General features: G+C 41.8%; 1 long non-coding RNA gene across 1 annotated transcript; it reads right to left on the bottom strand.

The window, feature by feature from the left end:
• Positions 1-7,029: 7,029 nt before the first annotated feature.
• Positions 7,030-18,703, bottom strand: LOC122204632. The gene is made up of 3 exons (XR_006195716.1): positions 18,409-18,703; positions 13,261-13,349; positions 7,030-7,386 (listed from the first exon to the last, which is right to left on the bottom strand). It is a non-coding gene; the product is annotated as an uncharacterized LOC122204632 (long non-coding RNA).
• Positions 18,704-19,669: the final 966 nt, after the last annotated feature.

The raw sequence follows: 19,669 nt of genomic DNA, 5'->3' as shown, positions 1-19,669 counted from the left end.
AAGGAAGAAGGATCTCACTACTCTCCAGAAGAAAAATATTCTTACTTTTCTCTGGGGAAGACAATCGCTGGCCTTGGTTGCAGGTAGTATGCAAAGCAGGAGTTTAAAATAGAACCAAGGAAGGAAACAGAAAATGCTCCAGGGTGGGTTGAAAAACTGCCTTGCCAAGCTCCATAGAGCATCGGTATATCAAATGAGCATTCAAGGTCCAGATCTGTCAATTCCACTCCCTTCAGAAGGAATGGGTTCTTAAAAATGCATCTATGCTATATTTAAATGAGGGAAACCTATCAGCCTCTCTTCGGAATTTACTGGTGGAAAGCAGCTGAGGGTTTTCCTTAGTGAAAATGACAAATAGCAGGGTTTGTCATTTAAGATATGCCATTACCTAAATCTTACTGGAAGGAAAGTGATTTGCATCAATTAACTCACTGAGTTTAAGGTCTGTTCTAATTTTTCCCAAGCCTCAAGAACCTTTCCTGCAATGTTACCAAGGGGCTGCAGGCCAAAAGGAAAGAGGAGGGCTTCCTTTAAGTTCTTCAAAATGACTGTGTTCCTTTCTTTTTTCCTCCCATTGTGGTCTGAGAGTCCAAGATCAAGGTGCCTGCATATTTGGTGTCTGGTAAAAACCCCTTCCTGGTTTGTAGGAGGCCATCTTTTTTGCTGTGTCCCCATTTGGGAGATAGGCCAAGGAAGTTCTCCTGGATCTATTTTACAAAGGCACTATTCCCATTCATGAAGCCTCCGCCTTCCCAACCTAATCATTGGCCCAAGGCTCCACCTCCTAATACCCTCACACAGGGGTTAGGTTTCAACATAGGAATTTTGTGGGGGACGCAAACATTCAGTCTATAGCAGGCTCCAAAATCAGACTTTCTGGGTTCATATCTGTATGACCTTGATAAGTCTCTTAGTTTCTCCAGGTTTTCTTTTTCACATCTGTAAAGTAGGGATATAATGGTAAACATTTCATTGGGTCCGCTGGGTTGTTAACTAAAATGCTGTATGTAAACCAGGTAGCACCAAGGCTGGCACACTGTGAAACCTCAGTTGATAGGTAGCTTGCCAACTAGTTAGTCCTATCTTCCAGCCCAGATCCACCACATGGTTATAGGACTCAGGGGAGGGTCACCAATAATAGCTTCTCTGAGACACCTATACCTTCTTTTCATCCCTCAAGAAACAGAACAAAATAACACCCAGCCCACTGTGCTGAATGACACTCAAGCAAAATATGAGATCCAAGCAAGACCAGCAGAGATCACACGAAATGGAGGGAGAGGAAAGGTTACAAAAGACGACCAAAACAGGGGCGCCTGGGTGGCTCAGTTAGTTAAGCACCCAACTTTGGCTCAGGTCATGATCTCTCACAATTTGTGGGTTCGAGCTGACAGCTCAGAACCTGGAGCTTGCTTCAGATTCTGTGTCTCCCTCTCTCTCTGCCCCTCCCTGACTCGTACTCTGTGTCTCTCTCTTTATCAGAAAATAAACATTAAAAAAAAATTAAAAAAAAAAAGGTGACTGAAAAAAGAAGTAGAGAAAGAGGAGCCACAGCATCCCCAAGGAGTTAGAGTACAACATAGAAACCACCTGCTGAATGGGGGTAAGGTTGAGTTCAGGGCAGGGCAGGGGGGCACAAACCACCAAAGTGTAGTGCCTGCTTCCCTTGGGCATGGCAGGGCCCTAAACAGAAGGAGGGAGACTGTGTGTTTAGAGAGACAAAGCTGGAGACACCATGTAAATATACACGCTCCTGATGGATCAAAGTGCTATTTACCATCCTTCACAGAGAGAAAAAAAAAATCACTGAGGCCCCCTGGCGGGTGTGCTAAAGCAAATACCCAAACGATGAACTATTCAAAAGAACACACTCTTGCTTTGATCACAGGATGAGGCTGGAAGCAGCATTTTACTGGTTACACTGCATCTTATCTACTCCTTTATTGATGCCAAACCACATTTCTTCTCTGTTAGAATTGAGGCCATTTTTTATTCCAGGCAGCTTTTCTAAAAAAGTTTTTTTTTCTTTTTCCTAACCAGGGCTCAGTTTGAGAAGAACACTTTCTGATATAAACTCTGAAAATAATGTCAGGCCTCTACAGTTGGTAACCCTATGCTTTCCCCCTGAAGCAATGCTGAGCATAGCAATTTGAGCAAATAGAAAACTCCTTCCCAGTAGTGTTAGGGATGTGATAAGTTATTCAGAGCAGTCTACCAAGACAACAAGAATAAAAAATTTTAGGTCAAACCTTGGCAGATATTCAATGTGGCCTTCGTAATTAATTTTATTTTCTCAAGGCAATAATGGACACCATGAAGAGCTAATAAATTGGTGTGTATTCCTTTCTTTTGGATTATTGACAATTATTTAGAATGCCATTTTATGCAGAAGGCAGGGTAAGTGGGGCTATAAAAAAGCGATGGCCTTGCATTTGTAGTACAATTGATTTTTCAGAAGAAAGCTGAGCTATAAGGTGAGAGAACAGCACAAACAGCCACCAGTTGAAACTTCTGTCCCTACATGAATAAGTGATGAAAGAATATTGGTAAGTAATTCTATCAAGATGTCATTCCTGAAGCAGGCCGACTACGGTATCTTCAGTAGTTTTGATTCACAAGTAGGGAGGTGAATAAGTGAAAGAATCAAGCAAGTAACTTAGACTTCAAGTATTTACAAGAAGCACCAGCTAACACTTATATGGCATTCATAATGAGCTGGCCACTGTCTTAAGCACTTTACATATATCACCCCATTTAATCCTTCCTCACCAAAGGGAAGTACTATTATTGTCTTCACTTCAAAGAAAAGAACACTGATGAGGGCACCTGGGTGGCACAGTTGGTTAAGCATCCAACTCTTGATCTCGGCTCAGGTCATGATCTCATGCTTCGTGAGTTCAAGTCCCACCTGGGGCTCTGCACTGATGGTGTGGAGCCTGCATGGGATTCTGTCTCTCCTTCTCTCTGCCCCTCTGGTGTTTGTGCTCTCTCTCTCTCTCTCTCTCTCTCAAAATAAATAAATAAACTTAAAAAAGAAAAGAAAACTGAGGCACAAAGACATAAAGCAACATACCCCAAGTGATACTCTAGCGAGAAATTATGGAAGTCTTAAGACTTCCATAGAATTGAACTTAGGTAAAATCGCTAACAGCCACTGTTCGACCCACCAGGTTCTCTTTGCTCTGGCTTGGTTATCACTGATGTAGGTATTGGGAGGGAGCCTGGGTTTCTGAGAGACTGTGATGATTACAGGCCTCCTGCCAGCCGAGGTGGAACATCTCACAGGAGCACAAAAACACACCTTGGCTGTGTTAAGCCTGGGCAAACTTGAGGGTTGTCTGTTAGTGCAGTATGCTCCAGCCTACTCTGGCTGAATAGTGGTGATGCTGGCATTTGAACCCAAGCGGTTTATCTCCAAGGTCCATGCTCTATACCACTATGTTGCACTGCCTCCCACATATGAGGTACGGCCTGCACACTTAAAGAGCTTACTGTCCTTGAAAATGGGCACACACTGCAGCAGCAGCCAAATAAAAATGCTAAGTAGCATCTGATGGATCTAGAAAATGAAACCCAGCGCAAGCGAATGGGAAGTCAGAGAATGGGAAGATCAGTGTAGCCAGAGGTGTCGGTCTAAGCCCACTGGGTTGAAAGGGTAAGAAAGCCATTCTAATGAGCTTGAGTCAACTGGTGTGAGGTCATAAATCTCTTGGAATCTAAAGTAGGGAAATTAGAACAAGTGAGTCGCCTGTGAGCTACAAGTACACCTGGAAAGTCAGCAACTTCAGTAGTTTTCCCGGAGAATGCAGTTCCTCTCTTGTCTCTGCTTCTCTTAGCTTTTCTTCTGTTTCTCAGCTGTACTCTCCCCCCTCAGCCCAACGTGGCTGTCAGTCTCCCGGACAAGATCCATCTCTACCATCACTACAGAGGCTCTGTGTCACTTGGTTCAGGTTATTGACAGAATCTGCTTGGCTCAACCGGTTTCCCTTTGGCCCGACATAACCTCTGTTTCAATTACCTGCCAGGGAGAGGATCCCACGGTTCACGAGGCTAAGACAATCCCTTCAGCAGAAATGGGATGAGAGAACAAGTCCCAAGAAAAAGGTGTGTGATTAGCAATGAAGCCCAAAATGATTTAATCAAAGGAGAATCGGATTTAGATGAGCAAACAGGAATGTGGCCTGGGCCTTGCAGGAGGAAACATCAGCTTGTGTAAATACACCTGCTTGCTTGTAGGCAGTGAGGAAGCCCACAGTGACTAGAGAAAGAAAGCTCATGTTCAGCTCAGGGGTGAGAGGTTGGAAAGGTGAGATGAGTCATCAACAGATACTCATCAGTGACCTTCACCTTGACCTAAAGCTTATCTTACAAGTCTGCTCTTCCCTGTTCAGCAGCAGCTTTTCTGACAATCTGGGCTGTGATCTCCACCTTGTCGAAGAGTGTATATCTTTTCTCTAAACTATGCCATTTCTTTCATTTGAACATTTCTTTTTTTTTTAAGTTTTTTAATAATGTTTATTTTTGAGAGACAGAGAGTACAAGCTGAAGAGGGGCAGAGAGAGGGGGGACAGAGGAACTGAAGCAGGGTCTATGCTGACAGCAGAGAGCCCAATAACAGGGCTTAAACCCACAAACTGTGAGATCATGACCTAAGCCAAAGTCAGACACTTAACCAACTGAGACACCAAGGTGCCCCTTTTTGAACATTTCTTAACCTCTTTCACTGTTCTCCTATGGTTTTTTTTTTTTTTTTAATTTTTTTTTTCAACGTTTTTTATTTATTTTTGGGACAGAGAGAGACACAGCATGAGCGGGGGAGGGGCAGAGAGAGAGGGAGACACAGAATCGGAAACAGGCTCCAGGCTCCGAGCCATCAGCCCAGAGCCTGACGCGGGGCTCGAACTCACGGACTCACGGACCGCAAGATCGTGACCTGGCTAAAGTCGGACGCTTAACCGACTGCGCCACCCAGGCGCCCCTGTTCTCCTATGTTTTATAGAAATTAATAAGCATTTCTTACATCCTTCACAAAACAGTAAGCCACCTTAAGGGAAGGGACTAAATTTCATACCTATTCCTAGCACCTAGCTCAGTCCCCTTCACCTAACGAAGTTTCATAAACGTGAGAGTAATTAAAAATAAATAAACCTTGTCTTATGAACAAAGAGCCAACTGACTTATGTGGCAACATCACAAAGATTTAAGTCTTTAAGACTTCTTTGCTTTTCAAAGAACCTCTAACATTTTAGAAAGAAAAGTTCTTAATTACCACCGTGACCCCCCCAGTGCTCTTCCTCTGTTCACTGACTAGTCTGGAGGTGCAAGGGGCCTCCCTCCATGATCCTCAAAATTAGCAAGCCACTTTTCAAAATAATGGGCTAAGTTTTAGATATCTGAGTCAATTGCATAACACAATAATATCTATTACTAGATTATAATGGCTAGAAGTGCACAGATTTAGTAAAACAGAGACTTTTCAAGCCATGATCTGAATCTCTCAGCACTACCTGACCTTAGGCAAGTTGCTTGCCTTCTGGGAGTAAAATACCAGGTATAATGATATTTACCTCACATATTTCCTATTAAGATTGTGTGAACAAACACATGTAAATTTCTTAGCCTAGGAGCACATAGTAGGTGTTAAGAAATACTTGATCTCATCCTAGTTTCCTCTTTCCTTTGCTGAGAACTGCCTTTTGCTAAACTGGGTGATGTCACATAACCATGTGCCATATTGCTCTTTGGACAGAGGGACTACCTGCAATTTAGACTGCTGAATAGAACCCCCAGTTCTAAACTGTACAGCCACTCAGGCCTCAATGGCCTTTGATCTCTCCAGAGTGCTTCATCTTCTCTGGGCAGCGACTATGCGTCCTCATCACTCTGGAATAACAGAAGGTCAGAGCAGAGCCCCGCACCATTGCAAGTGACAGACTATCCGAGGCACATTGCAATTTGGCTCATTCCCTGTTATGACAATGATGGTAACAAGAACTGAAAATGGCACAACACAAATCCATTCCTGAGACCAAAATTGTAATAAAAGTGGGAAATTTTACAGGAGCTGATATCCCCAGAACAGGCTTCTGATTGTAATTGTGTGGGTTTTTATTTTTTCTTTATTTCTTGTTTTTTATAATCTTGGGTTCAGATCTTGGTATTGACAGTCGGTGAAAATTGTTTGGGCAGTCAGGAAAACAATGATGTCGATCTAGTAAAAAGGTTGTAAAATTTGAATAGACCAAGGCAACAAATAAATGTTGAAGATAGTTCCCTTTGAAGAATTAATTTTCTTACATTATACTTTGACATAATAAGAAATTAGAACACACCAAGATCATGGTGAATAAAATCTGCATCTTGTAAGACAGTCTGTTAAAACAGTGGTTCTCAAATTGGAGCAATTTTGTACATACCCCCACCCCCAAGGGGACATTTGGCAATATTTAAAGATACTTTTCATTGTCACAATTGGGAGGTGTGTGTAACTGGCATCCAGTGGGTAGAGGGACAGAATGTGGATAAACATCCCACACTATACAGGCCAGGCCCCCACAACAAAGAATTACCCGACCTAAATTGTCAATAGTGATGAGGCTGAGAAACTTAATGTTAAAAGAACTCAAACTTCTGGCTTTGCTTAAGTCTAATACCATAACATTTCATTATTAAATACTTCCGCATCTCATTTTCTTGGGATTTAGTAAATGAATTTTTTTTTTTAAAAAAAAAAAGGAAAACAGATAAAATAAAAACTGGTAAAATAGAAACTAAAAAAATAATATCAAATTTTTCAGAAATCAATATGAGCCATGTAAGTAAACACTGTACCAAGTCACCCTTCTCATTAGCATACTCCTTATTCCTAACACTTGTATTTCACTTTAAACAGCACATTCAATTTCAATGATTTCATCTGACCTTCACAAAAGCCCAAATATAAATATCTACAGTTTAAAAGGGACTAAGACTCAGAGAGAGTAAGTATTTGTCCAATGAAACATGGGTAATAAAAATACCCCGGGACAATGAGAAAAATGAATGTTGGGATCAGGAGCGCTGTGTTTCCTAATGTCTCCCATTCAGCAGCCATGTGGCACTGTTTTAACCTGCAAAACCCTGGTTTCCCTGCCTAAACAACGGGAGTGGTGACAGCTAGCTCAGGGGGTCACCACAAGGATTGACCAACGGCATGGATTCCAAATAAAGGACCTCACTTGACGTGAAATAAGACACAGAGGGGGCAGAGTGCCAGGCCCCAAGCCAGATGTTCTGATTTCAAATCCAGTGCACTTTCCTCCATGCCATGAGGGAGGGCCCACCATGTGTTTATAACACCACAGGCATTGAAGTTGTTGATTTCAGTAGCATATGTGTATGGCTTGCCTAAGGAAAAAGAAAAAGAAAAAAAAGAAACATCTTAAAATCACTTAGAACTTTTTTTACTTTCAACTGTACTGTTCAAGATTGACAGGAGATTTCTTTCTCAGCCAGGATAAGATAAGCAGAAACTTTCCATTTTCCATGATTGAATACTGTGCGTTTTTGTGTGTGTTGGGGGTAGGGATGGGGAGAATGAAAGCATCTCAAAACAGTCTAAGGCAAAAAGGGACTTAATCATCTTCAGTGAAATGAAGCGAACATGCTTTTATTTGTTCAGAGGAATCTCAGACCAAGAGAGTGTATTTTTCTCAAGCATTCAGCAAATCTTTGGGGGTCTGAATCAGAAAGAAGCAAAAATTAAAAACAAAAATTCACCCTATAATTCTACGTCTGGGAACTAATCTAAAGGAAAAATAATATATATATATATATAATATATATATAATACATATGTACTATATTATAGACATAATTTTAACATCTAACACACAAACTGTAGTATCATTATTACAATTCTATAAATTATGTAATCTTTTATAAATATGAAAAACTGAAACCAAATGAAATATCCAGCAAAAGGAGAATGGTTAAGCAGTCATTAAAAATTATGTTAAAGGACAATTATAACAACACAATTAATGTCTGCTAAAAATAGTGGTTAAAAAAAAGCAGAAACAAAATTGTAGATACAAAATAAACTCAATTTTGTTTTTTGGAAAGCCTAAGCAAACAGATAGGAAACAGTCTAAAATGTTATAGTGATAGGATTATAAATAATTTTTCATCTTTCTTATTTTCTGTTTTCCAGCTTTATAAAATAAGTATACATTCATGTTACAATAAAAAGAACAATAAATATAAAAACAAAGATTGCTTGAAAAAAAGGAGTTGAAATAATATACAGAATTTTATGTGGGGAATTTGCTATTGCAAATAAAATAGTTCAGTAAGGCAGGGGTAAGAATAACTTGATTGTTACACCATTACAAAGCCCTTAAGACCAAATTCCTCTCAGCCCATCAATTTCACATTGATTTCATCTTGACATGTAACATGCCCCTCAGTTCTACAATAAAAGAAGCCATGAAATATCAATGGTGACTTCTAGAAGACACATATACACATGTTGATTGAAGATTAATTTCTCAGCAGGGTGCCTCATCATCAATATCTTGCCTTTTGTGTGACACGGGTCAGGTGACCTTAATGATTAATAAAGGAACCTGTTTTGAGCTGGCTCTGGGTTTCCAGAAAATATGAGTTATTTTGAACTAAAGGCATAGAGGATGCTCTGGTTTGGCCATACATTTTATTACAGAGCATCACAATCCAAGTAAGAGATTATCTGAATGATCTGAAATGCTATTGAAAGCTACCATACGTATAAACTTGCTGATAGATGATTCTAAATATGGGAAAATCTTCCTGTTGACCTGAACTATGTCCCATGATATATCTTCCCCCCACCCCGCTTTTCCTTTTCCTTTTCATACATAATTTTCCAGCAAAACTTTCAATAGTACATGACCTTTGATGGAGATGGATTAAAGAGAACATTTAATCAAATGATCCTGATGATTTCATCAAATGGGCTAAATCAGGTAGGCATTTAAATAGCTGAGTTGAAAGTTCAGTTTAATAGGAAGTATAGATTCATAGCAACAGAAACATGAGGACAGAATAGATTTAATAGCCACCTTTTCATCAACTTAATGAAAGCAATTAATTGGTCCAAAATACCTAATCCCTACCATGTTTGTGTAAAAATCTACTTTGGGCATTCACAACTACCTCACTTTCTTCCCCACCCAGAAAGGTCATTTCTATAATATGTGAACTTGCCCTCCCCTAGTGCTACACAATTTTTTCAACCAAATATAGGTTTCTGTCCAAAGTTAAGTTAATGAGGTTCTCTCTTGACAGAAGGACAACTAGGAAAAAAGGCAATCAGTCAGTTGCTGCAAATGCCTTTAGAAATGAATGATGTGAGGGGCACCTGGCTGGCTCAGTTGGTGGGGCATGCAACTCTTGATTTGGGGGTTGTAAGTTTGAGCCCCACGATGGGTGTGGAAATTACTTAAAAGTAAAATTTAAAAAAAGAGAAATGAATGATGTGCATGTGGTCATCTTCTGTCAGGTGGATGAAAAGGCAGAAAAAGCTGAACTGAAGTAAATGTGGAGAGAAGAGAAATGTGTTAAAGTTTGATACAGCCCAAAATGCAGACCCCTCTTCTCTACCCAAGTTCTGATCCAATTAGGAGACTCAGCATATACGCCAACATCAAAATACCCCCTTCATTTGTGAGCCATCTGGCGATCCCAGCTTTAGGTGTGACAGAGTTGCCTTCCTAGTTCATAATCCCAGATTAGGTAGGCCTGTACCACAGTTTTTCCCTGCAGGCATCTTCCAGGGTTTTTAAACATAATCAGATGAAGGCGCCAAGTAGAATGGATATCCTCTGTAAGCAAATAACCTCAAAACAAAGGAAAAGGCTGAGCCTAACATGTCCAATTTATTCTTCCAAATTCACCCATGAGGTAAATTACCCCTTCCCAAGGAGGAGTGAGTGAGAAGGTGGAGTGTAGCCAGGAGTCCAACACTAACAGGTCTTTCCACATGGGAACATGTGATAGTTGGACTAAGAGTATGGACTATATTCCAACTGGGCTGCTCTTAGATTCCATGAAATAACCTAGGATCCTTCTCATAAATTTCCCTTTGGCTTAGATTAATTTGAGTTGGTGTCTATTACTTACAATCAAAATCATCCAGAGACAACTGTTTGTCATTAGCATTCCACATTGGACTACTGAAGGACAATACCAGACCTAGCCTAGCATCAGGAGAGTTAGTTCTATTCTCTCCACATTTTCCCTTCACGTTAAAGGTAAGAAGGTAAGACCCATAGGGATAACATATATATGGCGCCCACAGCACTTGCTTTGGGCTTTAATGAGCTCCATTATTAGAGAAAGACAGAAGTAATTTGAGTCCCCAAAACTCTCTCACTTAGAGCCCATTAGTTGTGTTACACTGGACAGGAAAAGCAGCACAAAAGAGTTGATGATGCAGAGGCCCAGAGACAAGATCCTCAGGCATGAACAGGCTGCAAGGTGGAAGCACATCAAAGCTCTAATGAGGCCATGCAGGGGACCCTGTGATGTGCCACACATGCCCCGTAAGGACTGAGGCATGTATTCCTCAGCTACCAGTAGTACTAGTAACTGCTAGCTTACAACTTGGTCCCTTTCCCGGGGTTCTCCCTTACTGAAAGGGAGCTGTTTCCCCCAAAGTATGCCCCTGCTTCAAGAGGACAGTGGGACAGCCAACATCCAATGACTGTTGGGGAAGGGGTATAGGGACCTGGCTCTCTTTCCTCAATTCCAAATATTTCTAAAGAGCGATCCCAGGTTCAGAGCTCCCCCTGAGATATACTGAGGCCCCTTTTGTGACTATTTCACAGTTCAACCTCTCCCTTTGCTTAATCTTACTTCCCTCACTCCCTTCCAGATTTATTCCTAAAACCACTCCCCATTCAATTTCCTGAATGCAAATCTCTACCTCAGAGTCTGTTTCCTCAGGGATTCAATTTGTGACAGTCCAGATGTTCAGAAATAAATAGTATCTAGGACATTATAGACTGACAGAACTTTCTGTGGTGGTGAAAATGTTTCATAGCTGTGCTGTCCAATATGGTAGCTACTAACCACACATGGCTATTGAGCAATTAAAGTGTGTCTGGTGCTACTGACACAATAAACTTATAATTTGATTTAACTAACTTAAATTTAAACATATACTTCTGGTTTGTGGCCACCATACTGGACAACACCAATCCTGAGTATTAGGGTAAAAATAGAAATTTTGTGTCATGCCATGATCATACAAAAAGCCTGTGGAAAAGAAGTCAAACATGGTGGCAAAGGATAAGTAGGTACTGAGTGCAAAGGAGGACAGAGGTCCAGGTTTTGAAGACAGATAACAACAAGCATAATAGTAACTACTGAATACTTAGGCTAGTTAATATTATCCCCATTACTCAGATAAGAAAAAGGTGGCTCAGAACTTGTGCAAGGTCATACATGAAGTGAGTAGGAAAGTTAGAATTTAAAAATTACTCTAAAGGGGCACCTGGATGGCTCAGTCGGTTGACCATGCAACTCTTGATTTCAACTCAGGTCATGATCCCAGGGTCGTGGGATCAAGCCCCACATCAGGCTTAATGCTGGGCATGGAATTTGCTCAAGATTCTCTCTCTACCCCTTCCCCGCTAGTGCTCACATGTTCTCTCTCTCTCTCTCAAAAAATGAAAAATAAATATAAAAAAGACTCTAAAGCTTATGCTCTTTTTGAAGTGTTCAAAAAGCAGCAAACCCAGTCCATAAGTGAGCAGCAAATATCTCCACATATTCTTAAGCCTTAATCCTTCTTATCTTGTTTATGATTCTTAATGTGCCTAACTATGTAAGAGAAATTATGTAGGAGGAACTGCAAGACATCCAGTGAGTCCTAGCTACCATCTGTTGAATATCTAACATGTGCTGGATGCCTGAAACTGATACTGAGATGAATAGGAATTAAGACATGATTGTAACTGGTGGTAAGTATAGCTAGAATTGTGTCCTTCCTGTTGACTGTCCATACTACAGAGCCCTGAGGCACAGTAACTGCTCAAAGGTACCACGGGCAAGTGCAAACACGGCTAAGGCTGTGGTTGTAAATCCCCACATTCCCTCTCCTCCTAGAGAACCGCCTGCCCCCTGTGCACAGGAGTGACCTCTGAGAAGGGAGGAGGCAAGTTCACAGAAGCAGTTCCAGGGCACACCAGTCACATATTCTACGTGAATGGCACACCCCGACACTGTAAGAGTGGCCCCGCATGAACCTCTCTTTGTGCACAACTTTTCTAGGACCCACTCTGATTCCTGGTTGGCTTTTAATGATTGATTGATTGAGTGATTGATTGATTGATCGAAGAATGGGGTAGAGAGGACTCCTGGGCCTATCACAGCAAATTAGCAGCACAGAAGATGTAATCAAAATAGAGATGTCCTTTAAGCTTGGAGCTAACCAAAAAGAGAACGTGAAAGTCAGAGATTTTAACTGCTGTACTCCTCCCAGTGAAAGCTTCATCCCTTAGCCTCAGGGCCCTGAGCTCCCATGCAGGTAATTTTGGGCCACCTCTACAGATAGCAGTCTGGATCCTTAAGGAGCTCACAGCCATCTAAAGAAGACACAGCAATAAATTATTGCTCTTCAGTGATAACTTCTATGGGAAAGGAATATACAGATGCCAGTGGGGAGCATGAGGAGGGACTATTCAGAGCTTCCAGGGTGCCTTCTGTTATAGCTGTTTTCAGCAAGGTAAGAACTAGACAGGATAGCTATTGAATAATAGCTTAGTTTACATACACAACCCAAGGTATGTTTGTGAGACACTCCTGGCAGTCAACCCCAGTGCAGAGAGTCAGTGCTTTTCTAAAAGGGACCAGCTCTGTCAATGACTTTTTTGTTCTGGCCCAGCTTAAGCTATCTATCAGCCAAAGAAGGAAAAACATGAGATTTATGTTTCAGGTTTTCATGCCATAGCCAAATGCACGATAGAGGTTTACAATTTCCTTTCTTCCAACAGATTAAGCATATGCACAAAAGTATGGTCAAAAAGGTTCAGCAAACCTCTTTCAAGTCATTAATTATGACCCCGGACAATTTCAAAGTTGACCTCAGAGCACCTAAGGTCAGTAATAAATTTTCCAAATAACCTTCTTCATCCACAATCCATGAGGCAAGACATGCGGACTCCAAAGGGCAGAGATGGTTCCATTCATCGTTGTATTATCAGTACCTAGCATGCTAGATAGCCAGCAGATGCTCACCATGTATTAGTCTTCCTTCTCCATACAGTAGTTCAGAACTTTCAATACACATTTGTAGAGTGTCTGTGTGCCCAGCATCATTCTAAAGACTGAGGGGAAAAAGATAAGTAAGACAGGCTGGTCCTTTGCTCTCCACTGGCTTACAGAGGACACTGAATACATGTTCTTTGGATTGAATTGTTGACTGAGTGGTTCACCAGGATCAGGCTCAGAACCACACACAAAATCTGAAAAAGCCTCCAATCAACTGAATCCAAAAAACTGATCTGAGATATAACCAAAGGATATTGGCTTGAATTTCTCCAGCACAGTTGTGAGCACTGTCTTAATAGACCCCTGTTGATTTATTTCTTCCTATACCCACTCCACCCTGGCTTTTTCTGAGCAATAAAGCCCAGGATGAAGTCTTCTGTCCATGGCCATAGGATATGTGGAAACACACAGATCTACATAGGGCTTGAACTGATATCCCTCATTAGCATCATGCTTTCACCAGCTGGGCACACCTACCGCAGATGTGCCCAAATGGATGTGCTGTCATGTGGACACAGCTTTATTGTATGTTCTTCAATATAACGTAGAAAATTGTTCTTCCAAGTTGTAGGCAAACAGCTCTGAAATGGACAACTTAACTTCTGCATTTTGTGACTTTGTGAGTGTATCTCTAGAGTAACATTATGGAGTTTATAGAGGTCTCCTTTTTTTTTTTTTTTTTTTCTCCCTGGGCACTCTGGTCTATAAATCATGCTATTTATATTTGTTTGCCCCTAATTGTCCAATGAAAACTGTCCTTGTCACTGGAAAATAAGGATGAGTGGTCATACAGTGGCAGAACACGGGCAATCACAAATAGTCAGGAAAACAAAAACTAGCAACAAGATGAATGTACTGGAAGCAAGCGTAACAAAAAGATGGGGCAGTGAGCACGGACCATTGCTTCAGCCACACAGCCAGTGCCTCTGTGCATAAATGCTCAGCAGGCTTCAGAGGGAGAGCTGGAAATAAGTTTACACCGGAGGCAAAACAGACTGTCAAGTCAACTTGAGGCCAGCAGAAGAACAGGTGAGAGGAGGATGGACATGATTGGCAGGGTCTACTTGGCATTGGCTGCATCACATCCCAGCCTGTCTAACCTCCTCAAGGAACAAGGTCTCTTGACCATAAGCCAGTGTGGAAGGCTTTTCTGGCTTGCTTCTCCCCTGTGCCTCCTGTGTCCTAGACTAAAGGAAGGGATTGTATATAAAACAGATGGGCTGAAACCTAGGGCTCAGGAATACATGTGACACACAACACCAGTGGTTCCTGTTCTCCTGTCAGTAGTTCACCTAAAAGAGAGTTCCCCAAACAGCCCCCAAAACTGCAGCTGCCAAAATTTAACTTGTTTTGAAGCTCAAGCAACTTTGATGTTTTCTTAACACAGTCAGGTGCTTCATTAAAGCACTATGGAGTATACCAGCTATGTTTTCCCTGGGGTGAGCTGGATGAGATCCAAGCTAGAATACCAGACACACACAGGCAAAATTATACAGGCACGGAGGTAAACCTCATTATCTTCCCAAGACACACTTTTACCTGCTTTAGTTAATTGTTGTATTTGTGCAGGGAGGGGAGTCCCTTCATCAAAGAAAGATTTTTGAGAGACGTGTGGTGGTCTAGAGTCTATGGGAACCTGTCCAATCATAGGCTTACAAACTGGAGGCCCAAGCACAACAGCTAGCTGGGAACAGTACTTCCTCCAACGTAGGGGAAGGCGATGAAGCAAATTCCAGGTCAATTCAGAGAAACCCTTTGTTCCCACCTAATAGGTCCCACAAAAGTGATTTCTTTCAAAACTGTAACGTGTCCTATTGGTATCAGGATTATTTTGAACTTAAGTTTGTTTAAAACCAAGGGACAGCACTTGGGGGTGGAGGGGTAGAAGAAATGTTTTGAATTCACTGACATGCTCCCAAGACTTTAAGCAGTATAGTATTTATATTCAGAGTTGAGTTCCTTCAAAACTACATGATTTCATGCAATAATCCCCGGTTCCTTTATTCATTCATTCTTTCTTTCAACAGTATTTATTTTCAATATGTCAATCATTGTGCAATAGGAATATGGCAATAAATAAGACAAAGTATGATTCCTCTCTTTTTATAACTATCCCATTAAATATGTAATAAAGTGTGGCTTTTTAAATGAAAGAGTATGGGCAGGAAGCAACACACACACATGGATCACAAGCCTAACCTATTTACGATTGTGGAATGTGACAGCATTGCCAAAAAGGTGCACCACCAGGACACCCTGGGTTATGCTGGGGTAACTAACAACCCAAAGTCTCAGGGACTTAAAGTTCCTTGCTAACCCTAGATGTCCATGGTAGTCTACCAGGGACCTCTGATGATCATGGTTACTCAGGAACCCCGGCTGAGAGAACAGCCATCAACTCCAGTGGTACCAAATGCTAAGCCAGAGAGACAGATAACTCTAAGGGTCTGTCACACATATCACCCTGCTCAATTCTCTTTGGCCAAGACTAATCATGTGCCCCATTCAACTAGGAAGTGCAATCATCCCCGGTGCTCAGTAATGACTTGGACAAAAAGTAATGACTCTGGGCCATGAAGATGGAAGGGAGGTCAGGGGCCTAAGGAAAAGAATTCCAGCCATATACCAAGGTGATAACATGTGTGAAAGCCTTATAATTCTTCTTCCCTGGAGGGCACTTCTCTTCTCTAGACCCAATTAATTATATGCCTGCCTCCAGACTAGACTACAAACTCCCAAATCCATACTTGCTAGCACAGTGCCTGACGCAAAGTAAATGTGCAGTATGTATGCAGAAATAAGGAAAATAAGATTGCCTTCTGGATTGGATATAATAGATCAGATCAAGATTATGAAAAGTTCATTGCAGAGCCATAACCACCTCTGGACCAAAATAGATACTTGCTTGGAGACTTTGCTGACCTGCCTCCATTCCATTACCACTCAGGAGGAACTGACCCCTTCTTCCTTCGTACCCCAAATACAAACTTTATAGTAATTTTAAGGACCTGCAACACCTTTTTACTTGCAGAGGTTTGTCTCTTTCATCCTACTAGATGTTGAGGCCTGGGTCCCATCTTATTTGCCTGTGTAGCTATGTGTAGACCAGTACCTGTCATGTGGTAGGTGTTCAATAAACATCTATTGGGTGATTGAATGAATCTGAATTAAAAGGTATCAATAGAAGGCTGGTTGGATAGCTATAGAAGTGTGGGGAAATCAGGTTAGTTAGATACTGTTCGAAGAGGGGGTCAATAGACTGAAACAAACACCCATTTCAGTGACAGGTATGTCTCCCAGGGAGAGATGGGTGCTGCAAGTTATTGTAGCCTAGTTTGAGTTGGATTTAACTCACACGAGTGACTTCCTCTACTCTAATGCCATGTTGACACATGACATTCAAGACAGAACAGAATGTGCTATCCGCTTACATGTACATTCTGGTCTCTCCAAAACACCGTTTTCTTTCCTCTTCCTCTCTGCCTAGACCCTGCACTTCTGCCAGAAGCCAGTCCAAGATAACCACAATAGCATCCACCTTGCATTTGTATCACATTTGAACTTCATAGATGACTCCAGGTCTCTTATTTCACCATCCAGAAAGGCAACTTTTGTGGCATCCAGCCATAAATCATGATTTGTTGTCATTATCAATCAGAGGAAGAGAAAAAACAGTGTGTTGTTTTTCACCTCCCCTTCAGGTTTGATTTTGCAGAGGAGCCGAGATGCTGTTCAGCCTCCTCTCTCTCTCCCAGCTCTACTGGCCTTAGCAACTGCCTGAAACAGCAGGGCTCCAGGCAAATATTCAGGCTTGTAACCACAGAAATCCAAACGGAATGTCAATTTTCATGCATTCGAGGTAAACCAGGCTGCTCTAATTCTCAGGAATTGTATGTTCTGCCAGGAGACCTGCCCCCACGGCGACAAAAGCAGCCTGTTACTGTCACCACAGTTGCTCAAGGAAGGGCTTGTGAGCTGCAATTTTTCACACCATTAATGCATTGCTTACACCAAGGAGCACAGCTAGCAATCCTGGGATTGCATTAGAGGCTTTGGTGAGAAGCCTGGAGATGGCACTGTCGAGGAAGTGATAGGTGATCACTGGGACTCTACCAGCTAATTCTGTGGGGAGCCACCACTATTTATGTGTTTACAAGACCTATGCTTCTGATTGTAATGGGGCCCTTGACAAATGGAGGGATTTTTGCATTGCTGCACTTTAGTGGGACTAGCAGGATGCCAGCATCAGTTTTCAGTGCCTTTCCTGATGACCCATGCATAATAGCTTCCTGTGCATTGGTCTCAAGTATCCATGATTCATCTTAAAACAGATACTTGCAAGTTTCTAAAAATGCTAGTCATTACAGAACTCTATACATCCTAAATTTCTAACGTGAGACTTATGGTATTGTTAACGGTTAAGAGCATTTCCTTTCCAGGTGTACTGCCCATATTCAAATCCCCGTTACTTCACTTTCTAACTCTAAGACTTCAGATAAGTTACCTTCTAAAAGTCCCAGATTCCTTATCTTTAAAAGAGGGATAATAAGAGCAACTACTTATGGTGAAGAATAAATGAGAAAATGAATGTACAGAGCCAGACATAGGAAATTATAACTATTATTTACTTGTCTTTTTTTTTAAACTCATGTTAGGGTTTCACAACATGATAGAAGGATTAATTAATAGGTAGAAATTACAGGAAGGTGTTTCTTACCAGTATCAAGCAATGCCCTGGAAAAAAGGACATGCCTTCAATAAATACTCGTTGAGGACTTACTATTGTACGAGCCACTAGGCTCCAGGTAGATAAGATGTCTGTTGCTAGATGTGTTTAGGTACAGGATGGGCCTGGTGAAAGCAGAAGCCAGCAGAGTGTGTCTTCCACCCCAGCAAAGCTAAGGCAGCCTAGGGTGACTCTGGGGTAAGGAGAGTTTCAATCGGATTTCTAGACTGAATAATCAACCTGCACCCACTTGCATCAACCCAAAGTTGTGTGGGGGCTGCTTCATTCTGATAGGTGTCTACATTAATAAAGAAGGAAGACAGAAGGGGGTGGGGAGAACAGCAGGGAAATTACATAATTGCCCATTCCAAATTGCTTGAAAGTCTTACCTGAAGAAACACCCATCATAATTCGGGTTTCTGGGTTCCGTTTAAGAAAATGCTGGGACAATTCAACTGCTTTGCTCCCAGGCACTCTCAGAATGTTTTCTGATCGTTGCTGTTATTATTTTACTGAAAAGTGTTAATCACTGCTGTAGGCTCTTCAAAATCACAATATGAAAGGGAAAATCATTGCCTCACTGCCTGGAGCTTCCTTTTCCATGTATATCAGCACCTGAAAGGAGAGGTGGGTACAGAAGGGGGTGGGTAGACAGGGGCACAGTGTAAATACACAGGTCACAGTCGGACATGGGGAAACGTTTCAAGCAGGCCAAACCCTTTCCAGCTGACAAGCTCTCCGTGCCCTCCCTGAGGACACAGAGAACCTGCTCAGAACACAGAGAACACAGAGAATGAGCAGCTGCTAGGCTGAGGAGGTGACAAGGCAGGCTGACAGCCGCAGCAGACCATGCGGTTCGTGGGTGAGAATGTACCGAGGGAAGAAAACTGGCAAAGGAAGGAGAGACTGAAAAAGGCCCACAAGTTACATTCTGAGAAGGCAGCCCACCCCAACAAGCATAGACAATATGCTCCCAGATGCCTCCTTTGTGTAATTCATCAGCCGCTGTGGTTCTCAAACTTGCATACGCATGTGAACCACCTAGAGATCTTGTAAAAATGCAGATCCTCACTCAGTGGGTCTGGGGTAGAGCCCACGATTCTGCATTTCTAGCAAGATCTCATGTGATGCTGACACTCATGATCTATAGACCAACACTTTAAGTAGCAACGTACTAGATCAGGGTTGGCAACCTCGACCCGTAGGCTGAACACGGCCAGTTGCCTGTCTTCATAAATGATGTGTGACTGGAATACGGTCAAGCCCAATCGTTTACGTATTGTCTACAGCTGCTTTCCACTACTCAGCAGGGCTAGTAGCTGCAGTAGAGACCTTCTGGCCCATAAAGCCTAAAAAATATTTATCATCTGGCCCCTTGCAGGACAATGTCTGTCGTAGGCAGAACTTAGTACTCAAACTAAGAGAAAAAGATGAAACGGTGTTGTCACAGGCTGAAGGAGCTTGTATTATGAATTTCATCAAATAAGAGGAAAGTTCCTGCTTTGGCAACAAAAGAATGATAATTTGTTTAGAGACTGAAAGGAGATCCATAGTCTGTCTGTAAATGAATTGAAGGAGAAAACATTCCAGAACTCCATGGTTCTAGAAGAGAGACCTGGGGGTCTCTTAGAAATGTTCTATAAGGCTGAA

Source organism: Panthera leo, chromosome D4 (assembly GCF_018350215.1).
Source record: "Panthera leo isolate Ple1 chromosome D4, P.leo_Ple1_pat1.1, whole genome shotgun sequence".
Taxonomy (NCBI): Eukaryota; Metazoa; Chordata; class Mammalia; order Carnivora; family Felidae; genus Panthera; species Panthera leo.
This window is presented reverse-complemented; position numbering and strand designations above follow the sequence as displayed.